Source organism: Alligator sinensis, unplaced genomic scaffold (assembly GCF_000455745.1).
Source record: "Alligator sinensis unplaced genomic scaffold, ASM45574v1 scaffold1039_1, whole genome shotgun sequence".
Classification (NCBI taxonomy): Eukaryota; Metazoa; Chordata; order Crocodylia; family Alligatoridae; genus Alligator; species Alligator sinensis.
Genome location: NW_005843127.1, coordinates 121630 through 126996, shown reverse-complemented (window position 1 = coordinate 126996; position 5367 = coordinate 121630).

The following is a 5367-nucleotide window of genomic DNA, read 5'->3' as shown; positions in this document are numbered from 1 at the left end:
CGGGAAAAGAGTGGGATCAGAGGTCCAGCAAGGAGCCAGGAAAATATGATTGCAGACAGGTCCAGAGGCCTGGAGAGAGGCCATGAATGTGCGGGACTAAAAGTTTCCAGGAAGAGACCAAGGAACCTGGAAGCTAAGAGAGGGGCCAAGTGAGATACTGAGGGTCCTGAGGGCCCAGACAGGGGCCAAATGAGAGACTAAGGGGTATGGCATCCCAGGGAAGGGCTGAGGGAAACACCAAGAGCTCTAAGGGCCCAGGGGAGGCTTGTGTGTGTAATGAGAGAACGGCAATGAGGATGACATCTGTGGGGCTTGGGGCATGGAATAGGGACAGATCGGAGCTATGCAATTAGCCCATAAAGTGCAGACCACAAACACCAGGTGATCATTGAATTAAGACCAAGGCAGCCTCCCGCATCTTAAATAACCATTAATTATCAAGGCATGGCAAGTGAGAAGGGCAAATTGCCCACAGAACAGGGTAAAAGGACATTGCCCATAGAACAGGGTAAAAGGACATTTTTTTTGGCTTCCAGGGCTTCATGGTGACCTTTGGAGATGGTACCCTGTGACACTGACTATGTGCATTTGTGGCATGACCTCACACCAGGCCTCTCAGCAGAGCTGGAACTCTACTTCAGCCTGGGCGATATGTTTTTTTTAACATATCCACAGCTAGCTACCCCATACCATAGGCTGATCTTATTTGGTCCTTCATTTTCTTCCTGACATATTGTGCAAAAGCAATAAGGAGGGCATTAGTGTTAAAAGAGGCCTCAACTTAACCTCAGGGGGATCTGGACCCACATCTGCCCCTGCCCTGCAAAGTGTTCTGGTCATCTGAATGTGAAGTGGGCAGAGCTGAGAAGATCCTCTGCTCCTCCAGGTACAGTCGGCTTACAGAGAGGAAAAGGTTGCAAGAGTCCTGGAGCCCAAAGCTGTGTCTGCAAGAAGCACATCTTCTGTGCTCCCAATGATGTTTATTCATTTTATCCAATGACCATTAAATGCAACGAGCATAATCAATGTCAGGGGCAGAACCAGGACTCCTTTTCTCCAAGCCCAAGGACCTCCTCCTGCAGCTACAAAATCAGGCTCCCTCTTGCATGTTCTTCTAGTTGTATGACTCTTGCATCCTTTTTCTCATAGTCAGCTAGTTTCAGCAGGAGGGGTGGTGCTCTCAGCTTTGCATAGGCCATGGTCTGGGGCTTCTGGCACTATTCTGAGAATTGGGAGGTGAGAATCTTAGACTCAGAGGCTTTCAGTATGGAAAGTAGAAGGCTAAGGCAGGGTTATGGTAGAGGTCTATAAAATCATGAGGAGTGTGGTTCAAGTGAACAGGGAACTGTTGGTCACCATGTCCCAGAACACTAAAAGGAAAAGACACCTGATGAAATCAGCAGGTGACAGGTTTACAATTAATAAGAGAAAGTACCTTGCACTCTGAAGATAACTTGGAATTCTTTGCACAGGAGTTGGTGGAGGCAGATAAAATAGGTTCAAGAAGAGACTGGAGAGTTTCATGGATGATTGATGGCTATTGAATGGGACCATTGGCAGCTGTAAACCAATAAATGCCATGGAGGTTATTTAATATTAGATACATCCAACTAGAAATGTCTGGTTCAATGCTCTCCCTTTATAGCGCCCACTTCTGCCACTGTTGGAAACAGGATGTTGGGCTAAATAGACCATTAGTCCAGCCCAGTATGGCACTCGTCATGTTCTTATGCTATGTCGTCAAGTTGGAAAGGGCATTCAAGTCACCCAAGGTCATCTGGTCCAAGCACCTGAATGAATGCTTGAATGTTACTTCTTAATCAGCCCTGTCTAATAATACTTATCCAGCCTGTGCTTCAAAACTTCCAAAGAAGGAGATCCCACAACTTCTCCAAGCACTCTATTCTACTTACATTTATCTGTGTTGAGTTAATTCTGTAGCCTCAAATCCCTGCAAGGCTGAGGGGGAGCTAAAGCCTTGGCCTCCAATTTCCAGAACAGGTGCCCTCACTAATAAGCCATTACACAAAAGGTGGGTGGCTTAACCACCGCTGCCCACAGCTGAAACTGGATCACAGCAACCTGAAGCAGGTGAGGGATCCAGCTATTTTGTGGCTTTTGCAAAGAGTGAAATACAGTCACTTTTGGGGACATGCAAAATTTAACTGTGCAAGTGGGACTAAGTGGAACTAGAAGCAACATAGGCTGTCTGTTTCTGTTTCCCATCCCCTGTTTCTGTTCTTTTGGAGGACTAGAGACTCCCTCATCACCAAATAAAGAGGCAATAAACCAGTCTCTCATTGGTTCTGTAACTGCTCTACCTTCAAAACATATCTAAAGATCAATGGAAAGATTTTTTTCAAGAGGCACTGCAGTGGTCACATAGACATAGATGCACATGTTTGATGATTCAAGGTGGCCAAAAAGAGAGAGTACCCAGGTCATACTGAAAATCAAGTATTCACAACATTGAGTTTGGCAAAAATCATGAGACTTAAGTATATTGTAACTTCTGCAGTCTTTGCTTTGCTTTTTGCTTTCTAAGCCCTCAGGCCAGAGTGGGTTTTTTAAATTCAGACTCTACTCCACATCCCCAAAGAGTAAAAATATGCTTGTTTATTCATGATTGCCAACATTGTCTCATAATCATGGTAGCGTAATGTGATTTTGTAGGCACAAAGGTCCAGGAATTATGCAAGAGGCATGGAAACGTTTATGCTTTCATCTTGTATTGGTCCATCTGCATGACTAGAATAAAGTTAGACACACTTTTGAATGCAAGACCTAATGAACATCCTGCATTGAAAATCTTGTCTTATTTTCTTCGAAATAGGCAATTGGTCCAATAAGACAGAGGTTACCAACCCCCGGACTGCAGCTTGGTGCTGGGCCGTGAAGGGTTGACTGCCACTCCGCTGGAGGGTTAGGTGCCGGAACAGAAGTCCAGAAGTGGCCGGCATACTGCGGACCGGCAGCCAACCCTTTTTTATACTGAGTATAAAAGTATAAAAGTACACTAGTCGCTTCCGGTCTGCGGTTTGCCAGTCCATGGTCTAAAAAAGGTTGGGAACCACCGCAATTAGCTATATCGCCCCAAAGTGCCCAAGTGATACTGAAAAACAAGTATTGACAATATTGAGGTGTGCAAAAATCATGGGACTTAAACAAATTGTAACTTTTGCAGTGTGTTGCTTTGCTCCCCCAGTCTCAGGGAGGGACAGCCTCCATCGTGCCTCACCACACCCCTGTCCTCTAGTTCACAACATCCCTCCTGGCTCCTTACTTCTTCCTGCCCTGTTCCTGCATCCATTTCCTGGGTCCTCAGCCCTCAGATCCCTTGATGCTCCCTGCTTACCCATGGAAGAATCACGGTGGTCACCCTTCATAGAGTTCATAGACATTAGGGGAGCATCTACACATGCAAACGTGCGCTTGCAGCAGCTCATATAGAAGTGGTGCAAATTTGAGGAGGGGCTTTTTGCCTCAGTGCACGTGCCCAGACATGCACTTTGGTGTGGGGCAAATTGTGCCACCTGGGGCAAAATAACCCTGCCTGGCTCCTCCTGGGTCTGCAGCCAGGGGGAGCTACAGCCGGGGGCCAGTACCTGTGCTGTCCCCAGCAGCATAAAAAGCTGCCCTGTCCTGGCCCCATCAGTGCAAAAAACTGCCCTGCCAAGTAGCAGGGCTACTCACTCTCAGGAGCTCCTGGTGTTACTCAAATTGCCAATTGCCCAAATCAAAAGCAAGACCTGATAAGGGGGGATAAGACAAAGTGCTGTGTTTATTGATTACATGAATTAGACGTGGAAGTTTGAACACACCATTCATACAAACACACACAAATTATTATGCACATCATTACACACAGACACACTTATACACAAAACAACCACATACATCAAATATAGTTACCAGCAATAGCTGCTCAATATCAGCACAGGGTGGCCAACCTCAGCTTATTGAGTAGATGATGATATTAGAAGATAGCAGCTTGGAGAAAGATCTTGGAGATAGCAACTTGGAGACAGCAGCTTGGAGCGGGGTGAACAGACGCATCTGTGTGCTGACAAAACAGCAATAGAGAGATAGACTCACCCAACTTGGCATTTTCAAAGTCTTCTTTTATAGGGGTTGGCATCCTTTGTTTCGGTACTTTGGGATTTTCCATACTCAGCTTCTGTTTTTGCAGTTGTTTTTCTTTTGTCTTCAGCTTATCTCAGCCTTGGAGTGTTCTTGCTGCCCATCTGGCAGGATGGGTGCATTCCTTCTCCTTGTTATCTTCTTTGTGCCCTAGGCCTAAAAGGGATTCTTCAGCCATTCATTAATTAGTTTGCTGACCCGTAACTTACATTTGGCACCTCGCTGCATACATAAACAGTTAAATCTTCTTCTCCCATCTCTATGCCATTCTCTCACCAGTCACCCTTTTACACACATACATAAAGGCTATGCAGAATTCATTCACTTATGTCAAGCAGAAGGATACAAAATGGAGTTTACAAGTTGCTTACAGGACAACACTAACATGGCTACATCTTACTATTAATACTTCTATGTTAACATCAGCTACATTAGTTCAGTTCCTGCTACACTGCGGCCCAGCCAATTGCTACCTGGGGACACTACCCCTTGTGCCAGCTGGACTGCTGAAGCAGCCCTGAGAGTTCCCTGAACCCTCTACCCACTGCAGCAGTCTGGCAGTGGGGGCTGCTTCCTGGCTGTGACCTGCTGCCCACCTGCCAGACCCAGATGGGGATTGCACAGCCAGTAGAGACATCTGTCCCTCTACGCCAGCTGCTAGTGGGCTGTGGCTGCAGAGTTGGTCTTTGCGCAGCACTACTGCCATGTGTGCCCCCTGCCCAGCCATCTGGGCAGCTATCACCCGGAACATGTTCCAGGTGCGGTGGCCTCCTTTGAACTGTCAAAGCATGTCCTCCTGGCCCCAGCTGGCCAGGAGGTCAGCATCCTCCAGCTGGGTCCAAGGTGCCAGCTCTGAGTAGGTAGGATCCTGCCACTGGCCTCCCTAGCAGGAATTCTGGTGTTCCCTATTTGAAAACTGAAAAATCCTTGATAAAAAAATCCCAAAGTGACTCTGTAAAATACCCATGTTCCTCCACAATTAAAACAAAAGACCACTATATATATATATATATATACACATACACATACACACACATACACAGAGAGAGAGAGAGAATCAGTCGAGCAATGTTTTATTGATATATCTACAGTGTTAAAGCAATTTGGAAGCCTACCAGTGTCTCTATCATCGTAATAAAGTGAATTCTAAATACCTATATGTTTTGCTATAGGTTATACCCCCCCGCCCCCCGCACAGGGGCCCCAGACCCCCCCCCACCGTCCTCC